General features: G+C 42.1%; 1 protein-coding gene and 1 long non-coding RNA gene across 3 annotated transcripts in view; one reads left to right on the top strand and one right to left on the bottom strand.

Annotated features, from left to right (window-relative positions):
* Nucleotides 1–7,539: 7,539 nt before the first annotated feature.
* Nucleotides 7,540–10,975, bottom strand: LOC118973173 (uncharacterized). Its single transcript, XR_005062409.2, has 2 exons — nt 10,836–10,975; nt 7,540–8,508 (listed from the first exon to the last, which is right to left on the bottom strand). It is a non-coding gene; the product is annotated as an uncharacterized lncRNA (long non-coding RNA).
* A 165-nt stretch (nt 10,976–11,140) lies between these two features.
* TASP1 (taspase 1) overlaps nt 11,141–19,050 on the top strand; it is a 279,334-nt gene continuing 271,424 nt past the window's right edge. For both annotated transcript variants that reach the window (XR_005062408.2, XM_037022455.2), the window contains exon 1: nt 11,141–11,187. The gene's annotated coding sequence lies outside the window, so the exon portion shown is untranslated. The remainder of the gene's footprint in view (nt 11,188–19,050) is intronic.

The following is a 19,050-nucleotide window of genomic DNA, read 5'->3' as shown; positions in this document are numbered from 1 at the left end:
GATTGGCCTAAAATGAGTGACGAGCTTAGCCTTACAGCCCCATGGATGGTATGTGATTAGCTGGGCCTGGGTCATATGGTCATAGGTGTGGGCCAGGCTGCCAGGGAACTGACTAGAAGACCCAGTAAAGCTGCATAAGATGGGCTGGAGATCAGTCTCTGTAGTCCAAGGGACATTGTTACCAGGAAAAAAAAGAAGAGATGATGGAGAGAGAAAAGAAAACAGATGCCTACCACAGTCTGGGCTCTCTAAAGAATTTTCTAATGCTAACATTTTATAAGTGCTGAGTCGACTGTTAAGTACCTAATAGTTGCTCAGAAAATATTTGTTGGGTAAAAGAAATGTAAAAAGTAAAGCCATAAAACAACAAATTATTTAAAACATGAGTACTGGGAAATTCTTTTAGAGATCAGTTAGTCTAACTCCTTCATTTCACAGATAAAGGAAAATGAGGCCCTACAGAGGTTAAGTGATATTCTCAAGATCATTTATGTGGTTACTTCCAGAACCCAAGCCTCCTGTTCTCCCACAGTGCCTCTCTATCTCTCTGTAAGGCATTCTTATTTCAAACAGATTCCCTTTGCCCTCAACTCTCAATAGTTTAGCCATCAGCTAATACCACCCAGGCATCCTGATAGTAAAGAAAAAAATAAAGCCTAAAAATTACAAAGAAAGGAAAAGAAAAAATCCACCTTTGTTTAATTGTTTTCCTAAAGAGTTAAGCCTTGGACTCAACACAGGCAGGCTCTCCTAATAGAAAAGAAGACAGATCTGTTGGCTGTCCCACACTCAGCTTGTGGATAAAAGTGTGTTTATACAGCTGAATTGGTCCAGAAGGAACCAGGGCTGAAAACAGTTGGTGATCAGGCTGATGGCAGGCGACAGCTGGGAGCATCTGTTTCCCATTAGAGGCACTAGCCTGCAATGGTGCTGTCCTCTGAACCTTGCGCCCAGCTTCCCTGGGGGTCTGGGTGTGTTCCCAGGTCTCCAGGTGCTGACAGTCAATTCACTTGCTAACACATCTTAAGGGTGCTCATGGGTTAGAATGGCTCTAGTCTGGGATTTGGAAATTAAGCTCAGAAATCAGATGGGGTGGGTGGAGTTATTTATGTTCAGCTCCTAAAGCACACCTTAATTCTGTAGTAAAACTGTCAGAAAGGATAGGTCATCCATTTCTTTTCGTCCCTCTCTTCCTCTATTCCTTAAACTTCCTTCCTCCCTTCCTTCATTCATTCCTCCCTTCCATCTAATAAGCAAGAATACTGGTAGAAAATACTACTTTTAATTTTTGTAGAAAAGTAGAATTATACTGCTCCTATATAGGACAGTTAGGCACATGGGTCAGCATCTTGAAAAACATCTTAAATCCTGTCTGCAAAATGAGCTTCATAGAAATGAATATTAGACTTTGATCATACCAAAAAGGAATGACTAGGTGAAGAATGCAACTCTTAAGTCTGGATTCCCCTGAACACAGACCCTGAGATAGGAACTCAAGTGCAGGAGTTTTCTGGGTGGTGGCTGTAGGAAGCAGAAGTGAAGAACTGTGGAGAGTAAGGGGCAGAGGGGGAAGAAAAGCTAATGTAGGGATGTTTCATCAATTGCTACTGTAGGCAACCTAGGACTCAGTGCCTGAGAACTCTGAGAAGTTTACAGGATGCTTTTCAGAATTGGCCTGAAGGATAGAAGGCTGGTTGAGGATTACCTCTGAAGGGGTTCATGCCTGAGCATTTCTAGGCAGTGTTTGGGCACTAAGGCTGAGCAAGCAACTGCAGCATTGGAAATGGGCCAGAAGCAGAAAGAAAGACAGGGAAGCTGACAGTGCAAGTTGGAGCTGCCTGCCAGAGATTAAATCAGAGGCAGCCAAGGTGATGTGGTGGGGACAACAGAGGTATCTGCTGAAAAAGCATGAGCAGCCAGAATAAACCCAAACTACAGGTTAATTAGTGATTGGAATATGGGATGTCATTATACTGTTCTCTCAACCTTTGTACGTTTTTGAAGAATTACATAATAAGAGTAAAGAAGGAAGGTTATAGCTTAATATATGAAATACTGTCCTTTGATATCATCCTTACACTTAAGAGGAACATTGGAATAGACAGAAGCTACCCTGTGTGATCACCAAAATGTTGTCGGGAAATCCAGTCTGAAGAAGTCTCTCCCTGCACACTAGGTGAAATCCCAACCTGAAAAAGGTCTCTTGACTCTGATCAAGAAAGAATGCATGAGCAGGTTGAGCAGGTACAAGCACACAACAGTTTAATAAAGCTAAAGCACACACTCAAGGAGGGAATGTGGGCATACTTGAGAGATGAGCAATCCAGGAGGGTTCATGTTGGGTGGTCTTATAGCTGGAGTTCAGGTGTTTGGTGGAATATTATCAGGATAGGTGGGGCTTTCTCAGAATAGGAAGAGGATTTCTGGGAAATAGGGTGATGCCTTCTTTTTGTCTTTAGATGGCCTGCCTCAGAACCGTCATGGTGCCAAGGGATGAAGGTGTAATGTGTTTTGAAGTGAGGTAAGGGCCATTTTCTCCATGTTGGAACCAGCCAGTTTTGGCAGATCTGTTACCTATACCATCAGTCCCCACATCCCATGAGAACAGTTAAGAATGTCAACAAGCATCTGGCCAAACACTGGCCAAAGTCCTCAATCCCCTGTCTGCTTGTGTCTGGCTATCTACCTATCATAACATTATCAGCTACATTCTTCCTTGTAAATATTATAAAGGTTAGAGATATGTTATTGGTTCTAAACTACATAAAATAATAAGGGTCAAGAATTCCAAACAAATGATAAATTTCTAATTTGCTGAAACTGCACTGAATTCACAGAAATAGATAGTATAGCATTGGCAGATACCAAGAAAAAAAATTATAGGGAGTGGGAAGACCCTGACATCCTCTTATTTTAGGCAAAGTTATTCTCAAAGCATCCTAAACAGTGAGCATCTTGTTTCTGCATCCTACCATTCATTCACGTCCCCTGCCCTTGGAAAATCTCCTCAATTTCCTTCCCCCATTTTATGCAGTTTTAGTGGGATTATGAGTTCAAGGATCTTGCCTTCTGTTGGATGAAGTATAAACACATCATCCAATTTATGCTGCAACATTTTTGTCCACCCTGGAATTTGCATCTTGAACAGAAACACAAGTTTCAAAAATGAACGATGTTGATTTATTCTTTGGTTGTACTTAGAAATCTCATCCATTAGTTCTTATTAGATAGCTAGAATTCTCTGGTTCCTATGTTTTCTGTGAGTTTTCCCATTGTCTCTGTGAGTTATCCCATCCTTTTAACAAATTCATTTTTTGCTTGTTTTGTTTGTTACTCAGTGACATTTTTGTTTTGTTTGTTACTGAACCCTTACTGAGTGTGACAGTTTGCCTCCAAGAATGTGACCACCAATTCCTTCCTTCTGTACAAATATGTGTCAAAGCCCTCAATCCCCTGTCTGCTTGTGTTTGGCCAAAGTCCTCAACTCCCTGTCTGCTTGTGTCTGACTATCTACCATCAAGTGGTGGAGAGAATGACACACCCTTTGAAATTTTCTCTGGCCTTTGATTGGCCATCCTATGATGTAAGTGGCACTCTACTAGTTCTGGGCCTAATTTAAGAGGACTATCAGTGTCTGCTTCCTTTTTTTTAGAATGCTCATGCTAGGGGCAGTCATGAACATTTAGAATGTTCCTGCTAGGGGAAGCTGCCATGTGAGAAGTCCAACTACACTGTGCCCTCCATGCTATGAGGAAGCCCAAGTCACGCAGAGAGGCTGCATGGTGAGAGATGCCCAACCATTGCCCAGCTGATTGAGCTATAATAGCTCAGGCTCAGACATGTGAGAAAAGAAGCCTTCAGGTGACTCTAGCCCCAGCTGCCATGTACTGACTATGGCATGAGAGAACCCCAAGTGATAAGTGCTCAGCTGAGCCAGCCAACCCAGAACTGTTAGTGTGAAGCATGTGTGCATGTGTATAGCCAAAGACATGTGCTAGAGTGGTCAAAGAAGTACTACTTGTAATAGTTCCGTATTACAGGACTGTCATAATAAAGTACCATAAACTGGGTGGTTTAAAACAAGAGAAATCTATTATGTCACAGTTCTAGAGGCTGGCAGTTTAAAATCAAGGTGTCAGCAAGGCTATACTCATTCTAAGAATCCTTCCTTATCTTTTTCTAGCTTGTGCTGGTGGCCTTTGATCCCTGGTGGTCCTTGGCATGCAGCCGGATCACTCCAGTCCTCACAGGGGTTTTTCTCTTCGTGTGTCTATGGCAGTGTCCAAATACCCCTCTTATAAGGACACCAGTCATCTTGGATTAAGGGCTGGCCCTAGTGACTTCATCTTAACTTGATTACATCTGCAGAGACCCTATTTCCAAATAAGGTCACATCCACAGGTACCCGTGGTTAGTATTTCAACATTTTGTTTGGGGACACAGTGCAACCCATAACAGGCCTCAAATGGAAAACACCCATATGCCCAGCAGTGGTGGAGTGGATAAGTAAATGGTCATCCGATGAAATACTACAGAGTGATGAGAATAAATATATGATATGGACTAATCTCAAAGCATGAAGTTGATGGACACTAAAGTGTAAAATGTAACATTTCCTTTACATAAAGTTTAAATACAGACAAAGTGAATGGATGATGTTGGACACCAGGATTGCCCTAGGGAGAGGTTGTGACTTCTTTTACTTGGCCTGAGGAATGGCTATGCAGCATGTTCACCTTTCTGCACTTTCCTTTATTTATGTTAACCATCAATATGTTTTTTTAAAGCTCCTGTCCTCATGGAGCTGACCTTTCAGGAGAGATAGTCAGTGATCAAAGGGAATAGGAAAATACTAGAAAGGCTCTGCTGGAGCTAAGTGCTGCTGACAGAGAGAAAGCAAGGAGCGGGGCCCAAGGAGGCCTGGAGGGGGTCGTGAAGATCCAGCCATTGCACACCTGGGTCCATATCCAACAGTATTGAAATCAGGATCTCAAAGAGATAGCTGCACCCCCACTTTCACTACAGCATTATTCACAATAACCAAGATATGGAGGCAATCCAAATATCCACGGACTGATGAACGGAAAAAGAAAATGTGGTATATACATACAATAGAGTATTATTCAGCCTTGAAAAAGAAGGAACTCTTGCCATTTGTGACAACATGGGTGAGCCTAGAGGACACCAGGTTACGTGAAGTAAGCCGGTCACAGAAGGACAAATAGTGCATGACTCCTCTTATAGGAGGCAAAAATAGTTAAACTCAAAGAGTCAGAGAAGAGAATGGTTGTTCCCAGGGCTGGCGGGGAGAAGCAATGAGGGAGTTGTTGTTCAATGGGTATGAAGTTACAGTTACATTAAATGAGTAAGTTCTAGAGATTGTACAACATAGGGCCTATAGTAATATGGTATTGTGCACTTACCCACTTGTGAAAAAGGTAGATCCCATGTTAAGTGTTCTTACTACCAAAAAAAAGCAAAGGAATACAGGCCATCTTTTGGAAATGATGGATATATTTATTACCTTGATGGTGGGGATAGTACCATGTGTGTATGCCTATGTCCAAATTTCTCAAAATGTGTACATTAAATATGTACAGTTTTTTTGTATATTAAGTATAACACAATAAAGCTGAGAAAAGTAAAATAGTGTGCTCAGAAAGAGGTGGCTGAGAGGCTGACACTGGTTTGGTTTAGGAAGTCTCATTTAATCTTTGTAACAAGTTTCTGAAACAGTGTGAGACTATTACTTATTAAATAAAAGATTAGAGTAGGTGAATGTGGAGAAAGGTGCAAAATTAAACCACAAATGGTTAAGGACAGTTTGCTCTTCAGGAAGCATGCTTATGTTGCCCTGTGAATCAGGGATGATGACATTGCTGGCCGGGTACTTCACAGACAGACAGATGGACAGGGAGACAGTAAGGGTGAAAACAGGCCCTGGGGTTTAGAAGATAATGTATGTGCTGTTATCAGGGCTTAAAAAGAGAGTCAAACAATCTTGTGTTTATTTGTCTTGCTCACAGTTTAAAAAATTGTGGAAGTAAAAAGAAATTTGTGGGAAAGACACGGAGTAACATATAATGGAAAGAAAAAATAAGGAAGCAGGCTTTGAAAAAGACAAGCACCAAGGAATTAAATAGCCTTGGCTGGCAAATTTCAACTCCTTTCACACTTTGTGTTATTCCTGCCAAAACTCAAATTCCAGGCAAGCAACAAATTTTTGGCTTCGTTTGGGTCACTTGTTCACCTCGAGGCCAGACAAGCATAGAGCATCCTGATGCTCTATACACTAGAGGATGGCCAGTTCCCCGAAGTGGGTGTTGCTAGCAGAATAAGGAGGAATTCATGCTGGGCAGGCAAACACAGCTGCCTATCATAGGTTTATTGGCAGGGCTGTCGAGGTCCATCTACCATTTTCGTCCACGTGACAGGCAGAATTCTAGATGGCCCCCGAGAATTCCAGCCCCCCACCATGCCCTGCCCAATCCTCTCCCCATGAGTGTGGGCAGAAACTATGAATAGGGTGGGCTATCACTCCTTTGATGATAAAACTCTGTTACTCATCATCGACTTTGTGTTAGTCAAAAGGGAGATTCCCCTGGGGACACTGATATAATCCGTTGGGTCCTTTAGAAGGCAGAAAAGTCAGGGGGGCTTGTTCCTGCTGACCTTGAAGATGGTGAAAGCTGTCATGAACGAGCTTTATAGCTGAGAGGAACGAATTTGGCCAACAACTGGAAGGAGCTGGGAGACAATTCTGAGCATCAGATGGCACTGCCGCCCTGTGGGGACCTGAAAACCTGAACCACATAAATTGTGAGATGTTAAACTGGTGCTATTTTAAGCAGCTACATTTGTGGTAATTAGCCTTTGGAAATGAATACACTTTATTACCTTTACATAATGTTTCTGGCACGACTGTTAAAGTTATCAGTGTTTTCCCAGGAATAGTAGCTGGAGGGAGGCTCCCAGAGAACCATGATAGAGGGTGCTTATTTAGAGCTTAAGGATGGAGATGCAGCACATGATAGGATTTGAGATAGTCTAGCAACTCCACAGCTTGTTCTCGGTTTTGGTTTAGGGTTTGGGAGAAGAGGGAACAGGGAGATGGAGATTTTTACTGAAGGAGATTAACTAGTAGAGACCTTTCTTTCATATTTAGCATTTTGAGTGAATTGAGTAGATAACTATTCATTCTTAATATTTCAAAAGACCTGAGAACCAGCACCCTGACACGGGTTAGAAATTTGACAAATTAGGTCTGAAGGCAGGTTAGAGGGAGTTCTGTTTCTTTTACTTAAGCCACTAGAGGATGGCCAGGGTGGTGTCTGGATTGGGTGTCCAAGATGAGGGTGTGCAGAGCAGAACTGGGAGGTGATTGTTACAAGCAACTAAATTCTGTGAACAAAGCAGGTAACCATGTTGTCCAAGAAATGAAAGGGAGCCTATTTGTGCACTTCTTTAAACCTTAACATCTTTTCTTCTATTCCTGTTTCAGTTAATATTGCTATGTCAAAAAACCCATTCCACACTTAATGACATAAAAGAAAAACCACTTTATTATGCTTTTGGATTCTCTGGGTCAGGAATTTAGGCAGGAAACACTGGGGATGGTTTGTGTCTGCTTTCTAAAGCTTGGGCCAAACTTTCTGGCATGCTGTAACAAGGGACCCTTTTCTCTAGCTTCCAGTAACACCTTCCTTAGCTCCCTTTAAGTTCTTACCGCAGCCTCCTCAAGGTTTTTAGACTTCTAACCTTCTCCTTCAGGGTCCCCTCCCACCCTTGCTGCAACACTTTGTCCCAACCAAGTGTGGTATGTTTTATGTATGTTATGTTATTTTGTTATGATATTCATCTCATTTGCAAGTAGCAAAATCTGATCCAGTTCCTACTACTATTGCCATGTGATATACTGTTACTATTACTATGTAATTAGCTTTCTCCTCCCACCCCTAGAAATCAGTGGTAGAAAGATAAAGAAAAAAGCCCCAAGTTACCTGAGGTGGGGGGAATTCAAAAGAGGGGAGATGACTGGTCCGTGAGGATAAGGTGGGTGAATTGGAGGCATGGCAGCTGCCCAGCACCATGAGGTTATCCTCACAGCACAGCTGGCTTTCGTGGAGCTTCCACTGCCAGGCATGGTGCCCTCAGTTCCAGAGCAGGTAAACTGTGGCACTCTTGTTGGAGCCTGTGATCAAGTACTGTTCTAGTATAAAGATAGTGACATAAAATAAGAACTATTTTGTTATGCTCACAGGTTCTGTGGATCAAGATTTGGAAAGGGCAAATGGAGATGGCTTCTCCCCGCTCTTGTCTCTGCTTGCAGCGTGAGCTGAGAAGGCTCCAAGGCTGGAGGTTAATCCATGGCTGGGAAATGGAAGTTTCTGAAGGTCCATTCACGTACATGTGCTGGCTGCTAGCTGGGACCTTATCTGGGGCTGTTGGTCATGACATCTAGACATGGACTTCTCAGAGCATGGTGGCTGGAATCCAAGAGTCAGCATTCTACGAGAGAACCATAAAGAAGCTGCATTGCTTTTGTGACCTTTCCTCACTTCTGCTATCATTCCAAGCCAGCCTAGATTCAAGCGAAAGGGACATAGATACATCTCTAGATGGGAGGAGTTATCAAAGTCACATCATACAAAGCGCAGATGATGTGGACAATATTGTTGACAATATTCAGAAAAATAATCTGCCACATTGTTACATACAAAAGCAGTAAGATGACCAATTACAAATATAAAACATTCTGTAGTTACTGCTGATATGCCAAATCTTTACCTTAAAAAGCAAATAGCATAGGTATCAGAGGGTTAGAGACTATATCTGTGGAGATAAAGACAACTCTGTAAACCTGTCATGAGACTCTTAGACTCAGAACTTGGGAGCCCCAAAGTCAACATTCATTTTTTCTTGAACAATTCTTCTGGAATTATCTTATTCCTCCTGAAGTACGTATTTCATAAATATTCTTGTTTATGTAAGTTTTCTCAATTTTGGTTTATCTGAAAATATTCTCACTACATTCTCATTCTTGAATGCCTGTTTCGCTGGGTAAACAATTCTAGGTTGATGTTCCTTCAGTACTTTGGAAATAATTTATCAGTAATTTGAAAACACTGTTTACCACCTTCTACCTTTAATTGCTACACCGAGGTATATCTCCTTTCAGTCTAATTATTTCTTTGTAGGTATTCTATCTCTGGTAGCGTTTAAGGAATTTTTGTCTTTGGTCTTCTGAAATTTCAGTGTAATTTGTTGTGGTTTGGGTTCCTTTTATATGTCCAATTTGAGATTAATGAGCTTGAATATGTATGTGAGTTCCTGTTTTTAAACAATTCTGGATAATTCTTACCTATTATCTCAGAATATTGCCTCTTCCCTAGTCAATCCATTCTGTATGTTCTTGGAATTTAATGATTTTTTTTTAGACATTATATCCCTAGCATTCTATCTTCCATGTTTATTACCTTCTCACCCATACTTCCCATCTCTTTATCTTTCTCATCTTCAATCTGGGTAATTTGTGTCTACTTTTCAGTTTTATTTTTTTCTTAAGTAATGTCTAAGTGATGTTTAATACTCCTACTTTGCTTTTTGTCAATGTTAATTTTGTATTTTATGTTAATTTACATATTTTATTTTTTCCAAGTCTACTAGATTATTTTTTGGTAGTTTCTTATTCTTTGCTCATGTTTTCTACTCCCTCATTTATTGTTTAAAAGCATTTAAGAGTGTGGTGAAACTCGTCAATCTCATCCCCATCCCCGTGTTTTGTTTCTACAGGGAAAAAATATTTAAGAAACATTTATTTTATATTCTTTATCCAACGACTTTAAAATCTAAAGCCTATCAGATCAAAGTCACTTATATTTTCCATTTATGCCTCGTTACTAATGGGCTACTTGGGTTCCCAGAATTCAGTTTTGCAAGTCTGTGTGTTTTTGCATATGTGGCTTTCTCTGCTTGAAATGCTTGTCTCTCTCTTCCCTGTTCCTGTGCTCTCTCAAATCCTTTTATATGTTACCTTTTTTACAGTCACAGTATTAATTGCTTACTAATTGCATTTATTAGGCCAATATGCTAAGTACTTTATATGTCTTACATCAATTTTTCTCAAACAATCCTATGAAGTAGGTATTGCTACTTCCATTTTCCAGATAAGGAAAATGAAGTTAAGGACTGTTAAGTAATTTGCTTAGTATTAGGCATGTGGTAAGTAGCACATCCAAGAATTTATAAATTTAGTTTGTGTAAGACTGAAGGTATTTTCTTGATTGCTGTAGGCACACATTCTTGGTCACTACACTTTTTTCTGAGGAGCTCCTTCCATCAGCCTCCACCCCCATCTCTACAACTAGGTTCAGAGACCCTCTGGTTCAGTGGTCTTAAATTTTAGGTGAATAAGACTCACTTGGAGGGCTTGTCAAAAGAGACTGTTGGGTCCCAAACCCAGATTCTTATTTAGTAAATCTGTGGTGAGACCTAACAATTCAAATTTCTAGCAAGAGCCCAGTTCTTGCCAAAGCTGCTGGTCTGGGACCATACTTTGAGAACTATTGCTTTACTCTTTTCAATCTCTGCTTCCCAAGATACGTTTAAAGGTCGTCAGTAGTTAAAGGTCTCAGGTTAATAGTTACAAGGAAACATTAAAGGGACTTGGTCTTAGATGCTAGACCGTAAAGAAAAACCACTCAGACTTTCATTCTCCCCAGAACAAGGATGGCCCTACCTCCCACACGCAATCCAAAAAGTACACTAGTTTCCCCTACGGTATGGCGGCGGGTGGGGGAGCTGCAATGATTGATAAAATTAAGCTCTTAAGTGACCTTTCAATAAATGGTGGCTCCTTTAATTTCCTGTCATCACATCGCTAGTCACCCAACAGGCGATCAGATACAATCACATCCTGCGGGCTCACTACGGGGCCGGGTGGGCAGAGACAGTCAATGGCTCCTGCGAAGCTCAGAACGAGGATCCAGGTGCAGTCCACGCGGAATCTTTGCGGTCAGGGGAAAAGCTCCAAAGTAGTGGGCGGAGTCAGAGCCGCGCGTGGGCGTATGCTTCCGGCCACGCGGTCACGCGTCCACCCAATAGGGAAGCTTGACATCACCCCGCTTCCTCACCCTGGCAACGGGCGGGTGACTACTTCCGGTGCTGTGAGGGCTCGGGCTGATGCGGGTGAGTGTCCCTCTTTCTCACGCTGTCCGCGCCGCTGCCGCCGCCGCGCCTGTCTCTGTCCGGGCCCCGCGCGCACGCTGGGACGTTCTCCCCGGGGCCGGCGGGGCCACCGGCTAGATGCCCCTTGCCCGGGGGCGGTGCCGAAGGACGGGACCGGGATGTCCCTCTTGCCCTCGGTCGCGCGTGGGGCCCGCGCCGGCTCCCTTCCCAGCCCTGGTTCCAGTTTGGCCGCCTTATTCGTTTTCTAGGGAAGGGACTGCCTGTGTGTGGGGAGTCTTCGCTGTCCACCTACTTCGCAGTTGCGGGCTGGGGGTCTCTGCGAGCCTGAGGCTCACAGAGACCCGTGGGTGTGCGCCCTAGTCTTGCGTGGCCGACTTCGCCCAAAGCAGCCCTTAGTGTCAGAGGCGTGGGTAGAGTCCCCGCAGGATGTTAGCATTTACTTCTCACGCGGCGGCGGCGGCGGCGGAGGAGGAAAAGACGAAGATGGAGAAGTAGCAATTGGAGAGGAGGGTGGAAAACAGTAGCTGGAGGCGCCCTGGGAAAGAAGAGGGCATCATGTTTCCGGAAGGAGGGAATTCAATTGCTCGACTGGCCTCTGTAGGGGAGGGGAATGAAAAGTATTTTGAGGACCATGTGACTGAGAACGTTGAAAACTAAGCTAAGGAATTTTTATACACTCGGGAATTTAATGATTTCTTTTTTTTGTTTATGTTAAATAAAGTCTTTCCCTTTATAAAAGGAGTGCATGCTCATTAAAGACTATCTGGAAAAATGCAGAAATATTAGAAGAGATAACCTACAGTTCCGCCATCCCAACATTTTGATCTCTTTCTAATTTTTATAGCATGTTCTTAACTTGTATTCATAGCGTATGTCTGACATAACTTCAAAGCATAATTTTTGTTCATTGCATTCATTGCCCGGATAGATTTTCTTTGGGATAATGCTCATACTATAAAATCCACCAGTTTAAAGTTTTAATAGTTTTTAGTATGTTTGTAAAGCTGTTCACACTATCTAATGCCCAGAACATCATAATCACTCCCAGAAGAATCTGTACCCATTACAGTCACTCCCCATTGGATCTCCTTTCCCTTTGATGCCCTAGACCATAGCAACCACTAATTTAGTTTCTGTGTACATGGGTTTTCCCACTCTGGACATTTCCTGTAAATGGAATTATGAAATACGTGGCCTTTTGTGTCTGCCTTCTTTCACTCAGAATAATGTTTTCAAAGGTCATCCATGTTGTATCATCTGTCAGTACTTCATTGCTTTTATGGCTGACCATTATATGAATATGCTCCATTTTGTTTATCCATCATCAGTTGATGTACATTTCTTATTGTTTTCACTTTTTGACTATTATGAATCATTCTGCTGTAAGTACAAGTTTTTGTGTGGACATGTATTTTCAGTTCTCTAGGATATAAATCTAGGAATGGAATGGATCATACAGTAACTCTAACTTTTTGATGAGCTGCCAGGTGTGTTCCAAAGTAACCTGCACCAGCAGAATATGAGGGTTCAGAATGCTTCATATCCTTGCTAATACTTGTTATCTATCTTTTTGGTTATAGCCATGCTATTGGTTGTGAAATGGTATCTATTGTGGTTTTGATTTGCACTTATTTGCATATCCCTGATGGCTGATAATGTTGAGCATCTTTTTCTGTGCTTATTGGCCTTTTGCGTATCTTTGGAGAAATGTCAGTTCAATTCTTTTGTTCATTTTAAAACTGAATTTTAAAAAAATTATTGAAGTTCTGTGAATTTTTTTATGTGGTCTGGATCAAGTTCCTTAACAGATAATATGATTTGAAGTACTTTTTCCATTTTCTCCCATTTTGTAGGATTTCATTTTACTTTCTTGAATGGTGTCCTTTTAAGTACAAAAGTTTAAACTTTTGGTCAAGTCCAGTTTAATCTATATTTTGTTTAGTTGCTTGTGGTTTTGGTGTCATATTTACATATGACATTGCCAAATCTATTGCCAGGTTCAGGATCGTGAAGATTTGCCTGTTTTTTCCTGAGACTTAGGTCTTGATCTGTGTAGTTTTACATATATATGCTATTCTGTGTGTGTGTTACGTTGGAGTCTAAGTTCATTCTTTTGCATGTTGGCTGTCCAGTTTTCCCTGCACCATTTGTTGAAAAGATTGCCCTTTACTCATTAAATGGCCTTAGCACCCTTGTTAAAAACAATTGACCGTAAATATATAGATTATCATTTTCTTAATCATTTTTCTATGTTGGACATTTAGGATGCTCACAGATTTTTGTTTTTCTAAATCATCCTGTGTTAAACATAGCATAAAAGTATAAAACCTTTTCTGTATTTAAAGTTATTTTGGTAGAAAGTGTTCTCAGAAGTGGAATTACTAGGTCAAAGATGAAATAAGTATGTTTTGGAACTCAATGAGTCATTAAACCTTCAGTCATGATGTTCAGAGCAATAAAATGCTTTATTCATCAATTTGCTGTAGCTTAAGGGCTGAATTTCTGTAAAAGTCTTTTGCTGTAAGATGGATAGATTCCATGACTTCCTCCTTCAACTGCTTCTAAAAGACTAAGTAAATCTAGAGCGAAAAACTTCAACACCAGGGGCAAACAGAACATGTGGTCACTTTCTAAGTAGTTTAAAGAAAAAAAATGTTCTCATTAAGTGCAGTAAGAAAATAAAACATTCTGGGAAAGAGGGTCAAGATTTAGACCTTAAATCAGTGCCATGAAAGTCTCTGGAGCAAAAACAATGTTTTATTCTGAGTTTCTCTCTGGCCTGATGATTGAGTTAATTTACATTCATCTTGGTCTCAGAGATGGCTGATTTAAATCTTTTCTTTTTGGTAGATAGTACCCAGTAAAAAAATATCAAATACAAAAGGTTATTAGGAGAAAATCAAGTTTCCCTTTCATCCTAGCCCCACAGTCTCCCAGTTCTCCTTAGAGGTATTCATGATATTGTTACTTGTGTCTATATAGACTAGTTCATACATAGAGTATCCCTGGAATATGTGTTAGGCTGGAGAAAGGAAAAACAAGGACATGCAAACAGAACAGAGAGATGCCATAGGGGGAGAACAGACCAGACCCCAAAGTCCGTGCCGTATATGGAAAGGGGACAGCTCTCCCTGAATTCCATCCTGATGTACCAACTAAGACCCAGATGTCAGCCTCCTCCCTCTTGGAAGGAAAAAAGTTTCTAGTTGACTATTATGTCACCTTTAGCCAATCATACCTCTCAACACCCCCCTAAGATAGTTTGCCCACTCCTCCCCCTCCTAATCTCTTATAAGCGCCCCACCTCCCTAACTGGGTGTGACTTCTCTGGCCTGTGACAAGAAGGCCACTGAACCTCACCCGGGGGGTATTTAAATAAATTACCTGGCCCTTAGTTGCCTCTCTTTGCCTGCTTATTTCGGCTAGAATTTATCTTACATATGGTGCCAAAACCTGGGAGGAGTGTGAGCGTGGGGTCCCGACCGGCCACTGGCGGCCCCGCCCAGCCACCGGCGGCCCCGCCCCCTCCTTCCCCGACCTGGGACCTCAGCTTGCTCTCCGCTGAGTGGACTATTATCCAGTGAGTCCCTCAGTTTCCCCCGGTCCGCTTCCCTTCCTAACTCCTTTTCACCTGGTCAGTCCGAAATCGTAGCTACGTCCAGGTCCAGGCATTCAGCCCATCCATTGCGAGTATCCAGGATACTCGCCCCTGGCCCTGTGGTGGGGGAGATGTCCCTCACCCAGGCTCCCAGGCCATCTCCCCTAACTTGGTGTGCTTGGGACGCTGGACGTGCTCCTCTCAGCGGGATTTTTTTGGGAAGTGAATGCAGACATGGGAAACCAGCCCATGAAAGCAGAGGCCCAGACCCCGCTGCGGTGTCTCATTTCTAATCTGGCTACCCTATGTTTGTCCCGGGAAATTTGCAAATGGAAGTTAGTCTTCCTTTGCTCTGAGGCTGGGCCTCAGTATCCCTTGGACAACCAATCTCGCTGGCCCCCTGAGGGAACTTTTGATTTTAGCCTCTTCACTGACTTAACTAATTATTGCCACCGGAGCAGAAAGTAGAATGAAATCCCACATGTGCAGGCTTTTTGGACTTTGCACTCCCGTCAAAACCTTTATGTTAAGTGTTCTATAACTCAGGTTCTCCTAGCCCGATCTCCAGTTAAAGATTGTCAGCCTCTTACTCGGCTCAGTCCTTCCTTTTCAGATCCTCCAGAAAACCTCAGTCGTCTGCCTCCCTCAGCTCGCAATCCCCTCCCCCTCTCTCCACCACCATCTCTAAGTTCGTTGTCTTCCCACGTGTCGCCTCCATCTTAAAGTCCTGCATTCTCAACCATGCCATTGTCCTGCTCTCCTCTTCCGGTGGCTGCACCACCCCTCCCCCTCTCCTTCCACCTTCACCGCCCTCTTCCCCCACCAGAACACACCCCTCCTGCCCTCTAGTTCCAGAAGCCCTTAAAAGTTCAACCTGAAATTCCTTACAAAAAGTTCCAGCAAAGCATATTTAAAAGAGCCCATGTAATCAATTGCTCTTCTTGCTGCACTTATGCAAATAATCAAGCCAACTGTTATTTTCTTAATCTAACTACTTCTAATAAAAATAAGGGTGATTTTAGAGAAAAGTATTGTTTCAATAAGGCAGTCTTATCTGTACTAAATCCTACTACTAGTCATTGAGATGTAAACTCAATCCAGAATTCCAGTCCCCCATAATAGCCTGGCTAATGCCCCTACTGGGCCCCTTAATAACAGTTTGTGGTTTACTCTTAGTTGCCCCTTGTGTCGTCAGGTTCCTCCAACAGCAGCTAACCCAGATGACCCGAGTCGCCACCAACCAGATGTTACTTCACTGTTACGCACCTCTTCCCACTGAACCCCCTCCTTCGGCCTAATACCAGCCTCAAACCCCCACGATGCCCCTTGTCAGCCAGAAGTAGCCAGATTGAGTCGTCACCCATTATGACCAAAAGGCTGGAATGTTAGGCTGGAGAAAGGACAAACAAGGACATGCAAACAGAACAGAGAGATGCCATAGGGGGAGAACAGACCAGACCCCAAACTCCGTGCTGTATATGGAAAGGGGACAGCTCTTCCTGAATTCCATCCTGATGTGCCAACTAAGACCCGGATGTCAGCCTCCTCCCTCTTGGAAGGAAAAAAGTTTCTAGTTGACTATTATGTCACCTTTAGCCAATCATACCTCTCAACACCCCCCTAAGATAGTTTGCCCACTTCTCCCCCTCCTAATCCCTTATTAGTGCTCCACCTCCCTAACCGGTCGTGACTTCTCTGGCCTGTGACAAGAAGGCCACAGAACCTCACCTGGGGGTATTTAAATAAATTACCTGGCCCTTTGTTGCCTCTCTTTGCCTGCTTATTTCAGCTAGAATTTATCTTACAGAAAATTATAACTTGTGAGACTCTTGATACTTACATATTTCTTTTCCAATGGTTACATCAGTTTATGGTGGCAGAACAGTGCCATTTTTACTTCATTTTTGTTTATATTTCTTTGGATATCCAGCTTATATTTCCTCTTTTTTTGTATTGCCTGCTCATGTCTTTTGGCATGTGAGCTGTCTTTTATGAGATTTATTTTGGCAACCTATTGTGGATGGTTGTTTTATGATAGCCTGGATTTGGGGTGAAAGTTAAAATGCTTTTGTAACATTTATGCTAAGAGGTATGTGAGCTGAACAAGGTGAAGGCAGTAGGAAAAAGGAAATTAAATGTTTGAGGGAGAGATCTATAGGATTTGGAAACTGGGTGCAATCCAAGATGACTTCAAGGTAAATTAGAAAAGGATTGTGTTATTGAGAAAAATAAGGAGTAACGTGGAAAGAACTAGATTTCTGGGGAAAGATGAGGTTGTTGTGGGTAGGCTAAGAATGAGGAAGATCCAGGTTGAGCTATTCAGGACACTTGGTGGCTAGAACTTAAGAGACAAAATAGTTCAGTGGCAGTAGATGAAATTGCTGAAGGAGGCATTTGAGAATAGGCCATGGACAGGCTGCCTGGGAGTCACATAGAAGGCCAATGATGTGGTAGGTCAGTAGATTGGCATGCTTGCCAGAAAGAGTAGAGGATCTAAACAATCAAAAGGTTGCAAGCAGAAGATTAAGAAAAGGCCATTAACTATGGTAACTTGGAAAAGATATATTTTATGGGAAAATATAGAGTTTATGGGCAGTAGAAAATCTGTTTTCCAAACAGCTTTATTAAGATATAATTCACTTGCTGTGTAATTTATCCACTTGAAGTGTACAAGTCAGTGGTATTTATTATATTCAGAATAGTGCAGTTATCACTACAATCAATTTTAGAACATTTTTATTGCCTCCAAAATAAACCCTGCCCCCATTAGCAGTCACTCTCCAATTCTCCTAATCCTCCCAGCCCTAGGCAACCACTAATCAGCTTTTTGTCTCTTCAGATTTGCCTACTCTGGATATTTCATACAAATGGGAATTCAGTATTTGGCCTTGTGCATCTGACTCATTGTTTTCAGAGTTCATGCATTCCTTTTTATGGCTAAGTAATGTTCCATTGTATGGAACCACATTTTGTTTAACTGTCATCAGTTCATGGACATTTGAGTTGTTTCTACTTTTTGACTTTTATGAATAATTCTGCTATAAAAATCCATGTGCAAGTTTTTTTTTTGGTATCATTAATCTACTGAGGAACATTATCAGACTCCCCCCTTCACCAAGTCCCCCCGACATACCCCATTAGTCACTATCCATCAGCGTAGTAAGATGCTGTAAAATCACTACTTGTCTTCTCTGTGTTCCACAGCCCTCCCTGTGCCCCGCCACATTGTACATGCTAATTGTAAGGCCCCCTTTCTTCTCCCCACCCCTTCTCTCTCCCTTCCCATCCATCCTCCCCAGTCGCTTTCCCTTTGGTAACTGTTAGTCCTTTCTTGGGTTCTGTGAATCTGCTGCTGTTTTGTTTCTTCAGTTTTTCCTTTGTTCTTATACTCCATATATGAGTGAAATCATTTGGTACTTGTCTTTCTCCACCTGGCTTATTTCACTGAGCATGATACCTTCTAGCTCCATCCATGTTGTTGCAAATGGTAGGATTTGTTTTCTTCTTATGGCTGAATAATATTCCATTGTGTTTATGTAGTACATCTTCTTTTTTCATTCATCTACTGACTGACATTTAGGTTGCTTCCATTTCTTGGCTATTGTAAATAGTGCTGTGATAAACATAGGGGTGCATATGTCTTTTTCAAACTGGGGTGCTGCATTCTTAGGGTATATTCCTAGAAGTGTAATTCCTGGGTCAAATGTTATTTCTATTTTGAGCATTTTGAGGAACCTCCATACTGCTTTCCACATGGTTGAACTAATTTACATTCCCACCAGCAGTGTAGGAGGGTTCCCCTTTCTCCACAACCTCATCAACATGTGTTGTTGTTTGTCTTTTGGATGGAGGCGATCCTTACTGGTATGAGGTGATATCTCATTGTGGGTTTAATTTGCATTTCTCTGATGACTAGCGATGTGGAGCATCTTTTCATGTGTCTGTTTGCCATCTGAATTTCTTCTTTGGAGAACTGTCTGTTCAGCTCCTTTGCCCATTTTTTAATTGGATTATTTGCTTTTTGTTTGTTGAGGTGTGTGAGCTCTTTATGTATTTTGGATGCCAGCCCTTTATCGGATCTGTCATTTATGAGTATATTCTCCCATACTGTAGGATACCTTTTTGTTCTATTGATGGTTTCCTTTGCTGTACAGAAGCTTTTTAGCTTGATACAGTCCCACTTGTTCATTTTTGCTTTTATTTCCCTTGCCCGGGGAGATATGTTCATGAAGAAGTCGCTCATGTTTATGTCCAAGAGATTTTTG

This window comes from Manis javanica, chromosome 5, assembly GCF_040802235.1.
Source record: "Manis javanica isolate MJ-LG chromosome 5, MJ_LKY, whole genome shotgun sequence".
In the NCBI taxonomy this organism is placed as follows: Eukaryota; Metazoa; Chordata; class Mammalia; order Pholidota; family Manidae; genus Manis; species Manis javanica.
This window is presented reverse-complemented; position numbering and strand designations above follow the sequence as displayed.